We start from the raw sequence: 20,093 nt of genomic DNA, 5'->3' as shown, positions 1-20,093 counted from the left end.
AGTTATTCTTAGTCAGAGCTTGAAGATTAAGGTGAAAAACACAAGTATGTGAATGCCAAGAATAATCACAAACATTTCTGTCTTGTTTAAAATTGCCAGGAACAATCTTAATCCTGTCACCTGTAGATTTGTGATGGTTATATTAAAAGCAAACTTCTTCAGTTTTAGAATAAAGATATGAGTATGAGCAGCTCTGTGTACTAATGGTTTTGGCAGAGAGAATTGTTTTTAGTGAGATGACAAAAAAATAATTTTTCTTTGTGCTTTTAGAATGCCAACATATTTAATGTGAAATTACTGAATATAGGGCTCAAACCAACTGTGCTGGTTAGGTCTTTCATCAACTTTACACAGCTGCAGTAATCTAAAAAGAAGAAAACTTCATTGAGGAATGTATTCCCACAGTTTGTCACATAAATATATCTGTGGAATTTCTCTTGATTTTTTGAGGTGGGAGGGCCCAGCTCACTAAGGGTGGTGCCACCTCACGGAAAGTTGTAATGTATGCTATCTAGAAGCAAAACTGATTTCCAGAATAGTTGTACAAGCTTGCAGTCCTACCTGCAATGGAGGAGTGTTCCTCTTTTTCCACATCCTTGCCAGCATCTGTTGTCACCTGAGTTTTTCATCATGGCCATTTTGACTGGTGTGAGGTGGAATCTCAGGGTTGTTTTGATTTGCATTTCCCTGTTGATTACTTTAACTTTTTTTAGGTGCTTCTCAACCATTTGGTATCCCTCTATTGAGAAGTCTTTGTTTCACTCTGTACCCCACTTTTTAATAGGGTTATTATTTTTCTGGAGTCCATCTTCTTGAGTTCTTTACATATATTGGCTATTATCCCCCTATCAGATTTAGGATTGGTATAGATCTTTTCCCAATCTGTTGGTTGCCTTTGGGTCTTATTTACAGTGTCTTTTGCCTTACAGAAGTTTTGCAGTTTTATGAGGTCCCCTTTGTTGATTCTTGATCTTACTGCATAAGCCATTGGTGTTCTGTTCAGGAATCTTTCCCCTATGCCCATATCTTTGAGGTTCTTCCCCACTTTCTCTTCTATAAGTTTCAGTGTCTCTAGAGACAAGATCTAACACTGATGTTTTGAGACAGGGCTTGGAAGAAAGCTAGCCTTGAACCCACAGAGATCTACCTCCCTCTGCTACCCGGGTACAGGGATTAAAGACATGCCCCACCCAGCTCTGTTTCCAAGTTGCTTTTGGTTATGTTTCTTACAGCAATAGAAAACAAGCTAAAATACTACTTTACAACAATTTTTTTAATTTGGCATTCAATATTCACACTGTATTGATCTACATATTTTTTGGTTTGGGGATAAAATGCCTCAAATTATCTATTAGGTTCCAGCTGGTACTGTTATTGGAAAAGATTATAGGACACTACAGAGATGTATCCGTTCAGAATTAAAGGACACCTCTGGGCCTGGGCTTTGCAGGATGTCTATGGAAGAGCTGAGGACATGCTTTGAGGGATTTTAGTACAGTACCACTTCCTTTGTTCAGATAAAATATGAGCAATCAGCATCATGACTCACAGGTTGGCCTCATGCTTCTGCTGCTGTGACGTTCCCATCTAATGAATGGCATTCCCTCTGGAAGTAGAAGTCAAAGTAAAACTTTTCCTCCACAAGTTACTTTTTATTAGGATATTCTGTCACTTCAACTGAAAAGTAACCAATATCTCATGTCCCTCATTTTACTTAAATGTACCTTGTCCACTAGGAGATGGATCAAAATGCATTTGTTTACACACATGTCTAGTATGTACACAGAGTACATAACTAGTTCATTGACACAGAGTTATTCTTGAATTTCCTCTTCATGTCAACTGCATGTACATTTCTAACAATTAACTATGTGAACCTTGTCCACAAATCTCTTTCTGTATAATCATGGGACAGTTCTACTTTTTAAAACAAAGAGGCCAAAAGATAAACACAAAACACCTGTGAAGTTTTCCTTGTGAGTGTGAAAACATGGACAAGGTACCTTGCTAGAGAACACTCCTGCTAAAGCATCAAAAATTCAGTTTGCCTGGGTAGGAGAAAAGTGGAACTCAGGTGGGGAAATGTGGGAAGGAACTCAAGACAAAAGATACATGACACCTTCCTACATGTCTGTGCCCATGAGTGTGCACACATTTGCTCAGTTATGCACACAGTACACAGTAGCAGATAACAAAAGTCAAGTCCACATAACTGTCCACCTTCCTCCATTCTCTAGTGAGCTCTCTTGCTCATTAGGATTTACTCACAACGGACCTCACCTTTCAGATATAAATGCTTTGCAAAGATTAAGGTGATACAGTGCCTAAGTACATAGAGATGGATTTGCAGAGAATCCAGAAAGGGAAAAATGATTTATCTTCCCATATCCATCATGACTACAGCTCTCACCAATCTTGATAGGGCTTCATTCATGAACAAGACAATCATTGTAAGCCTTGTTCGCCTTATCTTTCTATGGTTTGTTGTTCAACCCCAGAGGAAAAGAGAAGTCACTTTTGTTAGTTTTACATAATAGTCAATTAAAGTTAGATATCATATTCAGCTATGGTTATCTGTTCAATGGGTATTGCATACTGACAGTTTTATGAAACCAGTAAGAATATTCAGGGAAATTGCCATTATATACTTATACTCTGAGATTGCTGTGCTCATCAGAAAGGCAATGCTGGGCTGATTCCACTTCTCAGGCAACCTAAACAGTGTGAAGATCTGGTGTCTCATATTTTTACTAACTTTGAACTCAGGTTCACTATCAATATGAAGATGCTCTAGATCTTTAGTGAGTACTCACTGTTAGACATGAAGAAGAGGTCAGACACACTGACATTAATAGTGAGAACCGAACAGGTATACCAGAATACATTCATTTAATGCATAATCTGCAAGGAAGCATATCTGAAAATGGAACTAGAACCACTTTTAGTTCAGAAAATTTTAGGGCCAGCAAAATGTGCAGTGAATCATGACATTGGTAGTGCCTGCCTAGTGACCTGAGTTCAAGATGACAAACCCAAGCAATAACAATAGGAAAGAAGCTGCTCCATGATGTTATCCTCTGAAATCCACTCACTCATCTATGGCATCCCAGGAACACACTTACACACACATACACACACACACACACACCATGCATCATACATATAAACATACACATAAATAATGAATAATAATTATAACATAAAACAAGAGAAATGTTATAAAGAGGCTACTTTTCTTCTTCCAATCATATTTATGACAAGTCAATATTGGTAATAAGTTTCGACTGTTTGTAACTACTGGGGCAGAAATGAACCATGAGAATTAACTAGAGCCTGGGCATAACAACTGTATTTCTTTCTTCCTGCATCAAAGAAAGGTAAATGGTAAATAAAAAGAACAAATAAGATAGTTCTGATACAGCACATCTCTAACCCCAGCATTCAGTAGGCAGAAGCAAAAGGATCACTGAATTCAAGGCCAGCTTGGTCAACATAGCAAAAGACATGGCTATGTAATGAGATCCTCTGTTAGGAAAAAAGTTGTATAAGATACCATAGAAGATAAAAAAAAAAAAAAAAACAAAAAACTTTTTTAAGGGGTACTTTATCTCTATTTGTGTGTGTGTGTGTGTGTGTGTGTGTGTGTGTGTGCGCGCACACACACGTGTATATATATCCTATCTGTTGGCAGATACCTGCAGAGAGCATTTGATCTCCAAGGGCTGAAATAACTAGAAGTTGTAAACTGCCCAGTATTGTTTCTGGCAATTGAACACAGCTCCTCCACAAGAACAGCAAGAGATTTTAACTACTGAGCCAGCCCATCAGCCCCATTAAAGACTATCTAAAGAGGATTCCCAAAAGGGATTTGCACAATATAGTAATAGAAATAGGTTACAAGTTGCACACATTTGCTTTGAGGAAAAAAAATAGATGTTTTCAATATATAAATTCTATATAGTATGCCAATAATTAAATCATACTAATGGACATGCCGATATTTTATTTATTATTATTCCTGCAATGTGTGTGAATCTATGGAATTAAATCCTTCTTACCTGTTACAAATAGCTACAAAGTGATTTAAAAAAATACCACTCTTTCATGTTGACAGGTTAAAAACTGGTTGTTATATTTCTAATTAAGGAAAAAAATCCTTTAAATCAGTTTAAATTTTAAGAAATTGAAAACACCACAGAACAATTTATTTGTGGAAAGCTGTGATCAAGAACTAGCCTAGAATACCTATGGTCCTATAAGGACTGAGTTGAGAAGAGGAAAAATCTAATGAGAAATATTTCTACCAGACAAGCCCATAAGGAGGTCTGTTGAGCATTTTCTTGATTGATGACTGGTGTGAGAGGGCTGAGAATATGAAAGGCAGAGCCTAAACTCATGGTGTGAGAAGGGCTAAGAAAGCAGGCTGAGCAAGTCAGGAGGAGCAAGGCAGTACACAGTATCCTTTCATGGTCTCTGCCTCTGTCCCTGCTTCTAGATTCCTACCTTGACTTCTTTCCCTGACTTCCCTCAGTTATTAACTGTGATCAGGACATGCAAGCTAAATAAACTCCTTAAGTTGCTATTAGTCATACTCTATCACAGTGATGGAAAGTAATAGGACACTAAGTTTCTCTTTTCAGTATGTTTTGGTTTGTTTGTTTACTGATGTGGGTAGTATGAAACTAAAACCATGAAATTTTATGTAAATACAACTTAGTTCTGCCCAAAAACATTAGAATTCTTTTTTTCCCATGTAGAAAAATTTGGTTTTATCTCAATATTTCTTAGCATTGTATTTAATAAGGCAAATGCAACACTATTGGTGGCTGGCACTTAACATTTCCATGGAATGTATAAGTCTTCACTGGGCCATTCGGATGTGAAAAAAAAAGAAGGAGCTGAGAGCTTCAGGGACTAATTTACTTCATGATAAAACAGAGAGGAGCTACTCCTATGTTCCCAACAGTGTTTGCACATTGTAATATAAGTATATAGATGCAAACATTCATTAGCAGCATAGCCATGAGAAGAGAGTAAAAGCAAAAGATTAATAACCAGATGTTCCCAAACACCTTATCATAGCGAATCTGTTGAATTACAAAACAAGATGTCTCCTTTCAGCCTCTTCGTATGGCCAGATGTAGCAGGATATGCCTATATTTCCAGCACTGAAGTAGTTAAGTCAAGAATATCCTGAGTTCAAAACAATCCTAGACTACTGCATACTGGTTTTAGATCCACCACAAGCTAAGCAACAAGACATCAGAAGGAGAGACTGGAGGATCAGGGAATCAGAGTTTATCAAAATCAACATATGCATTCAGACTTTCATGACTGACTGGTGCCAGGACCAGTCTTGTGAAGAACTGGGCTAGGGTAGGAAACCACAGCGACTGTGAGATTTTAATAATGATATCCAAAAGACAGCATTTCCCTTTCTCAATGTCAGCTTGTACATTCTTTCCACTTTTTCTTCCAGGATGTTTCCGTTAAGGACTCAGCAGTCAACTTTCAGCTATTTTCAGCAGTGTGTCTTTGCTTTCACCATCACTGACCCAAAGGAAACATCTAAGACTGTCAAAAGTAGACCGTGTCTATGAATATAAACAAAAGTATCCGGAAGGAAGTTTGACATCTCCATTTCAGCAAAAGACAGAAGTAAGAAATCATATCCTCCAGGGTCTTTGGCATCTCCAGTAGGGATGCTATCAGAAAAATTAAAATGATAATACAATGAAAGAAAATATTTTCAAAACCCAAAAAACTCAGACATATTCAGTAAAACACTGAGATATCTGTACACCTATTGGTAGAAATGAAAGCCAGTACATTGTAACTATCAGCTCTGTTGAGGCTACATGAGATCATGGGGTCTCTGATAATTGTTAAAAGGAACACAAAATGATGTAACCATGTAATAAGATAGATTAGCAGTTTCTCACAAAACCAAATTTATTTTTTTTTCATACTATTCAATGGTTGATCTGTTTGATAGTTAGGAATAGGTCTTGAAATTTTAAACCAATGCAAAGTTCTACAGGACTGTTTATAACAACTGTAACTGCCAAAAATTGAAAGCAACCAACATTTTCTCTAGCAGATAAGTGATAGGCAAATGATGGGACATCCAGCCAATAAAATACTTGTTATAGTTAAAGATAAAATAGCTATCAAATTTCAAAGAAACCATCAGAAAGAACTGAAATTATAGATCTGTGTGTTAGGAAGTTTGCCCCATATATGCACAAAGATATAGGTGCTGTTCCTAAAAGTTAATCCAGCATATTGAAAGAAATTTGTTATTATAAAAATTCTAGGTGTTTTCATCTGCGTATATCCTATGTACCTACAATTTTACTCTTATTTAATTTTGAAACAAACAGAAAAAGCAAAATTCCATAAAAAAAAATTTTAGTTTCTAAAGGTTGAGATGGAAAACAGAATTCTGCATAGGTCGAAAGTATGGGAGAGTAAGTAAAAATGAAGTAACTATGTGATACACCACACTTACAACATGACACATTAACACACACACACACTCCCACATATACAAGCACACACCCACACAATAAATAAATGAGTAAATACATACATACATATATACATATATATATAAAATAAATAATTTAAAGCATTAACTAAAATTAAGTTATGGATTTTGCCTGATTCCAATGTACCAATGAAATCAGTGAATTGTAAGAATTTGACAACTCTGCTCAACACGTGAAATTGTTATTTGACTTCTCATTACTCTATAGTGTTGTGGAGTATGTTACTAATACACATGAGACTCCAGAGTGCATGGGGAATCTAGATTCCACTTTGCTGTGCTATGATCCTAAAATGTTTTGCAAATTCCATTAAACAATAATATAAACTACAAACCTTCAGATTCATGGTGACTTCAAGATGAATAAGTGTAATATCCTACTAACAGGCAGATAAACGAAGTGAGAGACTAACAATTGAGGGTCATCAACCATGGGGGCTGGAGGATGGGGGAGTGATGGGGGATGAGTGTCTTACACAAGCTGTGATACAGAAAATATCTGAAAAGCTCTTAAGTGAAAAATGGCAGTCTTACACAACTACTTCTGATTACTTTTAGCTGGAGTAGCCAAAGCAAATCTACAGATTGCGCTGCAGATCCATGATTTCCAAGGCTGTGTGAGGAAGGGAAGATGAGAGAGAGCTGCTCATACCTGCGCTCCTTTTCTAAGCCAAATTTGTTCTGAAATTAGTGATGAAAATCTCTAAAATCCACAGAATGGCAGGACTTAAAAGGGTAAATGTTACGGCTAGTAAATTATGTCTTAGTAATCTCAAAAGAGAAATAAACAAGGGTAAGAAATGATGTCTCCCTGTGTTTGACCATAGGAAGCACCTGTCTTCTTGGGATTTCAAGTTTTTTAGTAAATTCTTTAGCTATCTGATTTCTATAAAGAGGGAGTCGTTTTTGGTAAGACATGTTCAAACTATTCTTTTTTCTATGTTGTTTTGTTAAGAATATAAAGATCTTTATTGAATGTCACATTTCTTTCTTGTAAATGTAAGGTGACAATTGTTACATAACTTTAAGTATTTTAATATTAGTTCTTATAAATTGACAAGTTATAGGCATATATATTTATAGGGAATGTTATGATCCACAAAAATTGTTCTAGTTACGGTTTCTGTTGCTATGATACACACCATGATCAAAAGCAACTTGAGGAGGAAAGCTTAAAAGCTTATTAAGCTTACAGTGTTCCAACACCAGGAAAGGAAGCCAGAGCAGGGACCTAGGTAGGAACCTGGAGGCAGCAAAGACATCACAGAGAAACACTACTAACTGGCTTGTTTCACCTAGCTTGCCCCCCCCCAACATTTTTCGACATCCCAGTTTCACATGCTCGAAGATGGAATTGCTTCCAGCAGACTGGACTTTCATATATGTTTTAAGCAACTAAGAAAATGGCTCTCAGACATGGACAGAGGCCAATAGAAAGATTCAATTTCTCTGTTGAGTTACCCTTTTCCCAGGTGAGCCAAGTTGACAATGGAAAGCACGACAAATATACTTTGGAATATTAAAATAAATATAATTATTATGCCATAACCTTAAATAGTTGCCATTTTTGGTTGTGAGGAATATTTTACTCCAAATATTTAATAAACTACACACTACAACTAACCATACTCGATCTTCTGTGTGCTAGATATTTTTAAAATGTATCCCCTTACTTAATAAAGTCTGACTATACGCAGACTCTACTAATCATAGTCCTCTACTCTCCTACGAGTATGACTGATGCTATAACCTGGAGAATGAGATGTCCCATCTCATTCTAACTACCAATATTTTGGGTAAAATAGCTAGCAATAAGACTGCTAGACCATATGGTATTCCCTTTGCTGTTTCTGTTGTTGTTTTGTTGTTTGCTTGTTTTGTTTTGAGGCACCTCTATGCTGTTTTCTTTTATGATCATACTCATTTACGCTATAGCTAACAGTGACAGACTTTTCATTCTCCGCAACAGTTGGAATTTTTGTTTAGTTTTGTTTTGTTTTGTTTCTGGATTTGTTTAATTTATAAGTATGGATTTACAAGTAAAATGTAATTATTCCAGTTTTACTACACATTAATGTATTTAAGATATATAACAAATAAGCCAGTTTCTAACATTCTGAGGTATCACCATTGCATTTCAAATGTGTTGAAATCATCACATACTGAGTGAACACAGACAATTTTGGGGATGCTATGGAGTATGTATACTAGTTTCACTTCTATTGTGTTAGATGCACTTCCACACAGATCATATCTGTAACTTAATTCAGTCCAAATCACTTCTCCTTACATTTTCTGGGGTTTCACTCTGTTTCCAGTCTTCTTTCCAAATCTCTGTCTTGTTCTTATCTAGAGCTTCCAAGAACATCTATGGCATATTCAATCCCCATTTTTGTGCCAAAGGATAGGAGGTTTTGGGGACGTGGGATTGAAACTTTTTGTGTCCTCATCTCATATTCAGTGACAAGTGATGGGTCTTGATACACGATTGCCTTACTTTTCTTGACGGAAGTATTGAAGAACTAATCTCTCAGGTTTGGCACTGTCATATCTCAAAAGTCAAGTTACTTTTTTTAAGCTTGAGAACTACAGACTAGTTAAAAACTGGAGCTAGAAGTTTGCTTCTAGGAAAATAGACATGCCCACCCTTTGTACTTTAGACTGTGAAGGATTAATTGAACATTCAATTCTTGTTCAAAATCTAACTAGAAAACATACTATGGATACAGAATATTTGCACACACTTGGTCAGTTCTCTTTGTCCTTCTCAGTATTATTTACTTCAATTTTATTTTAAATGCATAGTTATTTGTAGTTATGTATTTATGTATGTACATAAATGTATTCTCATGTGTGTTGGTGTCCCCTGAAACCCCGGGAGAGCATCAGATCCCCTATATCCTATAGTTACAAGTAGTTGTGAGCTGTCCAACTTGGATGCTGGAAATTAAACTCTGGTTCTAAAAAATCAGAAAGGATTTTGAAGCAGCTGATCTATTATTATTCCAGACCTCAAATTTTAACTAAAATAACAAAAGAGACCTTATCAGATTTCTTATTGCTTCCTTAATTGTAATGAATAATCCCTCCTCAAATTAATACATATGAATTCACCTTATGCTATCACCTTCAATTAGTCCATGCAACTTATAAATTCAGTTCTTACAGCCACAGTCAGTAATCTCATCACAGCTGGAGCAGCCTATCACTGGCTATCAGAAACATGGGAAGACGTTTTTAAAATATTTTCAAAACAGATTATCTAACTGCTATGTATCTATGGTGATCAATCAGATTAAACTGTAAAATCTGTACAAATCATTTTGCCAATTTGCTGTGTCTCGATGTTCTCTGAAAATGACAATCATAAATCATAATAATGCAAATCCATCTCCTCATATAAATATAGTTGTAAAACCTACATGATATTTTAACAACTTCATCATGGAAATAGATAAGAAATATATTGATATTATCAAAATATTGAAATATCAAAATGGAACAACAAAGTAGCTTTGGTGTAAATCAAATAACTTTTCCAAGTTGGGAGAATATACTTTAGATTATAAACTACACTGTCATATTTAACTTATTCAATAATAAATAAGAAGATTATTTTATTAGGTAGTCTCATTTCCTTTTTTCTCTTGCTGATATTAAATACAATTTTTGTCATTGTATTCTTTGTTACAATATTATTATGGTTGTTTTGATTCATATTATGGCTTTTGGGCTCTTTATTTCTATCGGGTACCAAACTATCTTTGTAGAATGCATGTTTGATCACACCTTAAATCTCATATTTTATCCAGAAGAACTAAAGAATGAGAATTCCAGTATTGTCTATCTACCTTTGTAAAAGAATCTGTGATGCCACATTAAATAAAAAGTTGAGAAAGGGATTTTTATTAAGCTCATTTTCCAGATGATAAAACTGAGTGAATCACTGATGTTTTAGAAGAAAACCGTGAATTTGTATGAAAGCAGAGATTGAATTTATTATTCAGATCCAATGTAATATAGAATATTCAAGGACACTGCATATTACTGGGTTTATATTTTAAAAGGATGTGTAAACAAGGAGACAAAGAAGCAATGATAAGTAAAGTCAGGCACTGTCAAATAAAACTCATTGTATTAACTAAAGGTTTAGTTAGCTTCAAAGGAGCTAAAAGTGCAACCTTGCTCAATTAACCATAATTTTTCCTTTTTATTTTTTATAACTTTATTTATTGACTTTACATCATCATTATAGCTTCTTCTTTTCTCATTTCCTCCTACTCACCTCGCCTCCCCACCCATATTCCACTTCTCCTTTTCTCCTCAGAAAAGGGGAAGTCTTCATGGTTATCAACCGGCCTTGGCATATCAAGTTGCAGTAGGACTAGCTATATCTTCTCCTATTGTGGCTATATAAAGCAGCCCAGTTTGAAAAACAGGATCAGAAGTCAGGTATCAAAGCCAAAGACCACCCCAGCTCCTGCTGTTAGTTAGGAGTGCCACATGAAGATCCAGATACAAAACTGTTATATGTGTGTAAAGAGGGTCAAGATCCATCTCATGCATAATCTCTACTGGATCAGTTTCTCTGAGTCCTAAAGTGCCCAGATCATTGACCTCTCTGGCTCCTTCAATACTTCTTCACACTTTTCCACTAGATTTCTCAAGCTCCACCTAATGTTTAGCTCTGTGGGGTCATCTCTGGTATGAGCTAGAAGCCTAGGACAATGGAAATCCCCAGGAATCTATCAGGGTGACTTGTAGCAATTGGGGATATGGAACCTGAATGGTCATCTCCAGTAACCACAAAGGTCTTTTAATGAAGGGATTGGGATACCACTTGAGCTACAAAACCTTTAACCTACATTTTTTCCTGCCTATAAGAGGGGTGGGGGTAAAGACTGACTACAAATTGAGGGAAAGGCTAATGACTGGCCTATCCTGAGGCCCATGCCATGAGAGAGAGAGACTACCTTGACATAATTAATCATATTCTGATATAGTTGCAGACAGGTCCTTAGCATAACTGGCACCTGAGAAGCTTCACACAGCAACTGATGGAAACAGATGTAGAGATTTTTTCATTTCTAGCACAAAGGCTAGAAATATATATATATATATATCTTTAGTTATGGTATAGTAATTAAGTTTTTTGTCATATTTACATATGAACTGTTCCAAAAACAGATTAAAGCCACTAAATGGTGGGTTCATTAGAAGAGCAGAAATTTAGTTTTCTTTGGTCTTCAACAACAACAACAAAAACAAAATGTACACTTATAGCAGTGGTGAGGAGGTAGTTTGCTAAGATTATGCTCAAGACACAATAGTAACTTTAATGTGACCAACTAACTGTTTGAAATTTTGTGAAGTCAGGCAAAAGACAAATTCAAGCATCTAACAAAAAAATGCAAGCAAAACTATATGGCAATCCATAGTTTCTAAGAATAGAAAAAAGGGCTTTGGAAGGGTGATTCAGTGGTGAAGAGTGTCTAGAATGTTCTCTCAGTCTTTTTTTTTTTTTTCCTTTTGCTTTTTTCGAGACAGGGTTTCTCTGTATAGCCTTGGCTGTCCTGGAACTCACTTTGTAGACCAGGCTGGCCTCGAACTCAGAAATCCACCTGCCTCTGCCTCCCAAGTTCTGGGATTAAAGGCGTGTGCCACCACGCCTGGCGCTGTTCTTTCAGTCTTCTAGTGGGTGAACACAATATCTTGTTTACGGCTGAGTACTCAACGGCCACTTACTCATAGTTCCTTGAGCAAACATTAGTCTCTGCATTGGCTTCTGTTGACTGAAAGGAGAAGCATTTCTGATTAAGGATGAGAGTAGCTTTACTTTGTCTAGGGCCACAAACATATCAATTTAGGTAAATGCCACCACCACCACCCAAAAATTTCCACACAATGGTTTTGCAGTGGGTTTACAATACCAGACATGGAATTCTCTACTATGAAACAGAACTCAAATCCAATGAGTGAGAAATTGAGTATACCTATAACAGCTGTGCTACCATTTCACACATGAACTAATCTCGCCTAGCAGAATGGTATTGCTGTTTACATGATTCACAGCTAGGAAAAGTTGTTGATGATTTTTTAAACTAGTTGCATGCATAGCACCTTCCAAGTTTTATGAGATACTTACTTTCTGCAATACAGAAGGTAAATGTGAGATGAAATCTAGGTTCATTAAATTAGAAATAAATGAAGTGATTTTCATAAATATGAGAGATATTATGGTCAGTTGGCTGGGTACAAAATAGTGGTCCTTTGGGAGTTCTCTATAGAAATGTTATGTTAATTTGTTTTTGATGCATTTTAGTACCAATAGAAACATAATTTATCAAGGTTATAGATGACATAAAGCAAATTTGGTATCTCAAGTGATACATGACTAGAGTAGTGTACTTCAAATCATGTTGAACTAAAATTCATGGAATATAAGAATGCCATCCAAATTAAATGATTAGAGTCTATAGCAAGTGCTACTAATAGAGTTAAAGTAGGTACAATTCAGACTGTAGTAATGCATTTTTCCCAAAGTGCAGGAAAAGATAAATGGAAAGTACTGGCATTACAAAAGCAAAAGGAAGAAGAATTTGATAAGAAGAATAAGGTAGTCATTCCTTCCTGTCTATAAGATTTACATGTTTTGCTTTTGATAGCTATAGTAGTATACTGAAAGGTCCACAGAAGAGTTCTGTGATGAACAACTAGATAATCAGAATCCTCCAGAGGAAAAAAGTATAGGATTTCAGGAATTTTTATACAAGAGCATTAATCATAAGAAATTGCCTTACAAAGGAATTAGAAATATAACAGTATTCCTATCTGTAGACATTATAATGAAATAAAATATGGCCGGATATCAAGAATGATGACAGTTTGAGGAAGATAGCCATATGATTTATATATAAGAACATTTGTTCACTTAAAATGAGATAAATAATACAGAAATTATTTAAAATAATATATGTATCCCACTGTATCAATGGTAATGATACAGATTAGTATTGCTTATGTGAAGGAACTCATAGATTAGTAGTCAATGAAAAATATCTCAATTAGTCAGAGTCCATATTATTTCATGTCCTGTGAATCATTTATGTTTTTAATATTTATTTCTTCAAATACGTCCATTTTTCTGTTTAGAAAACAAAAAAGGAATTATATTACTTTTCAAAGGCAAGTGACATATAGATAAGAGACATGAATTAGGTCCTTCTGCAAACTCTTAAGACTTCAAAATACATTGGAGGTCAAAGAAAAAACATGCCTACTTATGGTTGTTTGAATGATCACAGGTAGGAAGTTACATAATGGAACATGGGCAACTTATGAGTGCTACCTCACTTAAAAATAACTCATCTTACCTCAGAAATTATTATTGCCAATAGCTACTCAGGGAGGTATGGAACCTCATGAGCTTCGTCTCTATCTATGATGAAATGATGACTGCTCCCAGTGTGTAAGCAGAAAGACATTAAAGCAAGGGAGAAACTTGTGGGAAAAAATGAAGGTATTCAGTGGAGTGGTGATGGGGGAATAAGATAAGTTAGAGGATTAAAATAAATCAAATATATTATATGCATGTATGAAATTGTAAATGCTTAAAAATAAACATTTTAAAAACAGAATCTATAATTATCACTCCATATATGTGGGGCGATGAGCTGTGCACAGGCAGCCTGGTCCCCTGTGGTGGAGCACAGACTTTGAACACCTGTGACCCTTTAGGTAACTTCCACCTGCAATGTACTGCAGGTGTTTGGCCACGCCCCCTGGGCCCCTGGATGCTGTTGCTGCTACAGTCTCCCACAGTTTCCCCTCCTCCCTCCCCGTAACCCCCCCGCAGAGAGGTGTGTGTCCATCAGTCATGTAAGAGTAGAGTTCAAGGCCAGCCTGGTCTACAAGATGAGTTCCAGGACAGCCAGGGCTATTCAGAGAAACACTGTCTCGAAAAAAAAAAGAGTAACACCAAGCCCTCCCACATGCAATAAGGTTTTCCCAAGCTCTCAGACCAGGACAATGAGAACTACCTCTTGTCAGACTCTTACCCCCAACCCCCCCCCCCCCAAAAAAAAAAGTATATAAGAATCCTATCCGGAAGGATTAAAGGTGTGCAAGAACTACTCCATTGGAAAAGACTTCCCCTCCCTGTTCGTACTCACTCTCCTTTGCCAGAACTCTCACACCCAGCTAGGCCAGAGATCTCTGTGGAAAGCCTCCGGTACACAAATATACATCAAGCTCTTATTCTAGGTTCCTTGAAATAAAACATATTCCTAAATCGACTTTTCCATTTTCCATCCCTTGCACCCTGCTAAGTCATTGTTCATTATAAATACACAGTGTTTTCTAAATACATGCTTCCCTCAAATGTACAGTGCATTACTGAAACTTTAGCGACACAGGGCAATATTTTAGTATTATTTTATATGACTCTAGTAAATAAATCCATACATAATGTATTCTTAGGTTGCTTGGTAATTGATATGATACCTTCTTTAGAATTACAATATTAGTGCATCTGTCCCACGTAGAGGAGAAATTTTAAAATATTCTCACATACTGTTATATTCTGAATGAGAAACATTATTCCTAGGTACATGTAGTGAAAAACTGGCTCTTTTCTTGGTGACAGCATTTTGGGAAAAAACGTTGATGACAGTATCCTTGCAGGAGGAAATACATCACTAAGGTTGGACTTGAGAATACATAGGTTGGGCTCACATCCTTTTCTCTTGCTGCTTCTTGCACAGGAAGAGATATATGACCTTCTAGTTCATTGCTCAACCAACTGCTGTCATGGTTTTCCCACAATTATGGGCTCTAACCCTCTAGGCTCATAAGCCAAAATAAAGTATGTCTTCCCTAAATATTTTCTGACCATGACATGCATCACAACAGAAAAAAAAAGCTAATATTAAATCACAATCATTTTGGCATGAACTGAATTTTAATAGTATCAAATTCAAAGGAGTTGCCTAAGACTCAGTGGAAATCTATGGTAGGAAAAAGTAAATCATTTAATTTATGGTGCAATTTAATTAATTGAGCCTATAGTTACAGGTAAAAATGCACACTTTAGGGAGGAAGGATGGCAGAAACTACAAGAAAACCTTCAGAGTAAATTAAACTGTACTAATAGGGGCTCACAGACACAGAATTGCCAATTAGAGAGCCTACATGGGACAGCCCTAGTCCATCTACATGTATGTTACAGCTATGTAGCTTGGTCTTCATGTGGGATTCCTAATTACAGAGGCAGAGACCATCTATGACTCTGTTCCCTGCTTTTGGACTCCTTTTCTCCTACTTTGCTGTCTCATCTATCCTCTATAGGAGAGAAGGTGCCTAGCATTATTTCAAGTTGATACAGCAGGCCTGGTTGAAACTCATGGCAGGCCTTGGGGCAATGGAGGAAGGATAGGGAGGAGAGGGGAGAGGGGAACCTAAGTATTGGATGTAAAGTAAATTCATTAATTTATTAACTAAAAATACCCTTATCGCCTAGGATTAATAAAACGCCAGTTTACATTGGTATTGATTATTTGCTCACCATTCATAAAACCGTTATTTTCAAAGTCTACTTAGTAGCAGAATCTTCTGGTAAATTAATTAAGATTATAGCTACTTACTTTGCAGATTCAGGTACTATCACCCTGAGTGTCGGACATAGGGAGCTGGAAGCTGCATCTTCACCAGCAGGTGAGGGATTGGACTACATACAGATGGCCAGCTTATAGATCAAACTGTGGACCTCTGAATGGGAGCTAGAAGCTGGGAAATCTTTTCCCATCCCTGAAGGTTGTTTATTAAAAAAAAAAAAAAGCTCACTTTCAGATTTTCAACTCTGAGGGAGTGTGTTGGCTAGTCTTATGTCAACTTGACACAAGCTAATATTATATGAAAGTAGGAACCTTCATAAGATCCAATGGTAAGTGGTAAGGCATTTTCTTAATTAGTGATTTATGGGGAAGATCCCATCCCAATGTGGGAGGTGCCATCCCTGGGCTGGTAGTCCTGGGTTCTATAAAACAAACAAACAAATAAACAAACAAAACAGTCTGAACAATCAATGGGCCAGCAATCAATACCCTTCCATGGCCTCTATATTAGCTCCTTCCTCCAGGTTCCTATCCTGTTTGAGTTCCTGTTCTGACTTCTTTATATGATGAATAGTAATGTGCAAGTGTCAACCAAATATCCCCACCTAAAAAAAGAAAGAAAGAAGGAAAAACTACTTGAGTGGTGTATATATATATGTATTATGAATAATATACAAAACATACAAGTTATGTTGAAATCATGAAAACCAATTACCTGGTACTTCTGTCTACTATTTTAACATAGAAAGTAAAAAGACATATGTATTTCAGAACAAGTTTTAAATTACTTTTCACTTGCCTTCTTCTTAAAAAATAAATTATTTATTTTATGTGTATGGATGTTTTGCCTTCATGTATGTCTCTGTTGCATGTGCATGTTCAGCATCTACACAAACCAGAACAGGGTTTCAGATCATCAGGAACTAAAATTATGGTTTGATTTTGAATGACAATATGCATGCTAGGAACTGAAACCAGGTTCTGTGCAAGAACATCCAGTCCTACTCACCTCTGGGCCCTAGCCATAGCCTTTATTCCTATACTTGCCTTATCTCTGCCTATGATGTTCTAAGAGATTATATCACTCATAAAAAATATGCAAGAAAGTATTAACATTACTGTTAATGCTCTATAAAATAACTATTAATATTACTATTCCTTTCAAATAAATTACTTATACCATGTTAAATACTTGACCATTTATCATGTTTTAAATAAATTTTGGTGACATTTATTTAAATCTAGTAACATACTATTAAGGGTGTCCATTTGGGGTGTTGTAAAAATAAAATAAAAAGTAGAAGCCAAATATTCATGGTGAATAACTCAGCTTCCAAAAACCAACCAACCAATCAATCAATCAATCAAACAAACAAAAAACTGTGCTGCCAGTAGACTATACCAACACTTGAAATCATCTTGATTCAAAGGAAGAATGAACTGACCCTAAGAACTCTACACCTGGTTATTTGGTGCATTAAGTATGAATTAGATTGTGTATTAGCCAGGGTTCTCTAGAGTCACAGAACTTATGAAATTTCTCTATATATTAAGGGAATTTTTAGTAATGACTTACAGTTTATAGCCCAGATAACCCAACAATAGGCAGCTGTGAAAGGGAATTCCAAGAATCTGGTAGTTGCAATCTCCTGAGGCTCAGTTTTCCTCATTATTCCATTGTGAAGTAGGTTCCAACAGGTGTGCTAGCAAGTAGTGTAAGCAGTCGAAGAAGAGTAAATCTTCGTTCTTCAAAGTCTTTATGTAGGCCTCCAGCAGGAGGTGTGGCCCAGGTTAAAGGTATGTACCAACAAGACTGGATCTGGAACTTCCTTTGTCCTAGGCTGACCTTGAACTCAGAGATTTGGTTGCTTCAGGCTCCTGGGATTAACGGTGTGTGGTACCTTCCCTGTGCCTAAACTTTTCATCACCACTATGCCTCAAACTTTTCATGTCAAGATGGAGAACAAACACCTGTGTCTTCCAGCCTCAAGATCTGGATCATGGGTGTGATCTCCCTTTCTGGATTGCAGTTCATTCCTGTAGTAAAGTTGACAACCAGGAATAGCCCTCATCGATTGTAAACAGAAATTCTCTAGATGAAATGTTGTCATCTTTTAGTAGTGTATATATTTGCATAAACTGTTAATATTTTTGTTTTAAATGTAAAATGAAAAACTCAAGAAAGGAGAAGTATCTATCTCATCCGTTTATGAGCCATATGAGAAGAAACATAGCTGGTAATTGCAGGGATGGGTTAGAGTTGGAAGGCATTTTGTCACAGAAATTAGAAAAGTAACTAAGACACATTCTTAAACACTGCCCTGAAGACAAGAAGCTGATGAAGTTGGAAATGTGAAAGATAGAAACTGGACTTTTCAAGGCCTGAAAACTTGTATTTCCCTTGGGTTAGAGAAAGATGCACTGAGCTTAAGTGAACAACAAACAAATGATCAGGCATCAGTTACGTGTTCTCTTCACTCAGATCCAGCCTATGGCCACATTTTGCTTTACATCGAAAGAGAAGCCAGGTTGAAGGTTGGTTGCTCCAGAATGCATGGCAAAGAAATAAGATGAGCCTTCAGCATAAATTGATATTTAATATACTTTAAAAATGTATTAAGTATGACAACAGTTCTGTACAGAGAGAATACTACTGGTACATGTTATCTTAGATAAATATAAAATTAACTTGTATTTGGAAGAAATGTTCATCTATATTAATAAAAATGTTTCCTTGTTTTTGTTTATTTGATTATGTTTGTGTATATGCATAATGTCCCTTTTCTGATTATGTGGATGCACTAATGTGTGCATGTAGAGATCACAGGACAACATTATAAATGAAGGTTTCTTCTTTCATTTTTCAGGTTCCAGAAATCAAACTCAGATTATTAGTCTGTGTTGCATAGCAAGAGCCTTTACCTGATAACCCATCTCACCATCCCAGAAGTGTTTACTTTTCAGAGATACATGATAATATTTATGAATACTTCAGGATTCATGGAGCAGGAAAAATGGCTCAGTGGTGAAGAGCACACACTGCCCTTACACAGGATACAAATTGAGTTCTTAGCACTCACATCCACATCAGGTAGTTTAGATCAACCTCTATGTCCAACTCCTGTGGCTCTGATATTCTCTTCTGGCCTCTACGAGCCCCTACATTCATTTGCACAGACACACACAGACACACAGACATATATACACAATCCAAACTGAAATAAATCTCCAAAAGAATAATTTAAGGCTCTAAAAATATCTCAATGACTTGTAATTAATTTAGTTCTAAAGTCCATTCTCATTTCATGAATTTTTTTCCTTCCAATAACTAGCCCTTATACATTACAAATCTGAAAGTACTGAAACTTTGAATAACTGAAGAGAATAATTCCAAGACACAGTAATATTAGCACTAAAATGTTATAATATTATCCATTTGCATCCCTCCCACAAATGTCAAGTACTTATGGAACAGTAAATTCTCAGGAGAGTTCATAGGATGTAGTCTTCATCTGAATAATGTATACACATATACTCTTTTCACAGAGCTAAAACATCCCATTATGTAAAACAGATGTCACACACAGTAACAACTTATTTTGTGAGAATAAGTTTAGTTGCCAATAATACGTAAAAATACCATAAAATTGGGGTAGCCAAGAGGTTTGTCAAAGGTAAATAAAAACATTTAAAATAATAGCATTCATGCTATCTCTAGTCTTATCACAGTATAATGAAACATTAATGAACTAGTTTAAAGAATGATAAATGCTAACGGTAGATTAAGCAAACATTACATATATTAAAATTTAGAAAGTTCAGTGATACAAGAATACTGAGTATTTCTTTACTCAGTTAATTTGCCTTCTGCTGAAAGACTTGCCCTGTTATGACTATAATAACTGTTGAAATATGGTCTTTCAAAATAACAT

This window comes from Mus caroli, unplaced genomic scaffold (assembly GCF_978045245.1).
Source record: "Mus caroli unplaced genomic scaffold, Mus_caroli_1 scaffold_7, whole genome shotgun sequence".
Classification (NCBI taxonomy): Eukaryota; Metazoa; Chordata; class Mammalia; order Rodentia; family Muridae; genus Mus; species Mus caroli.
The sequence above is the reverse complement of the archived record's forward strand: the minus strand, read 5'-3'. Positions refer to the sequence as shown.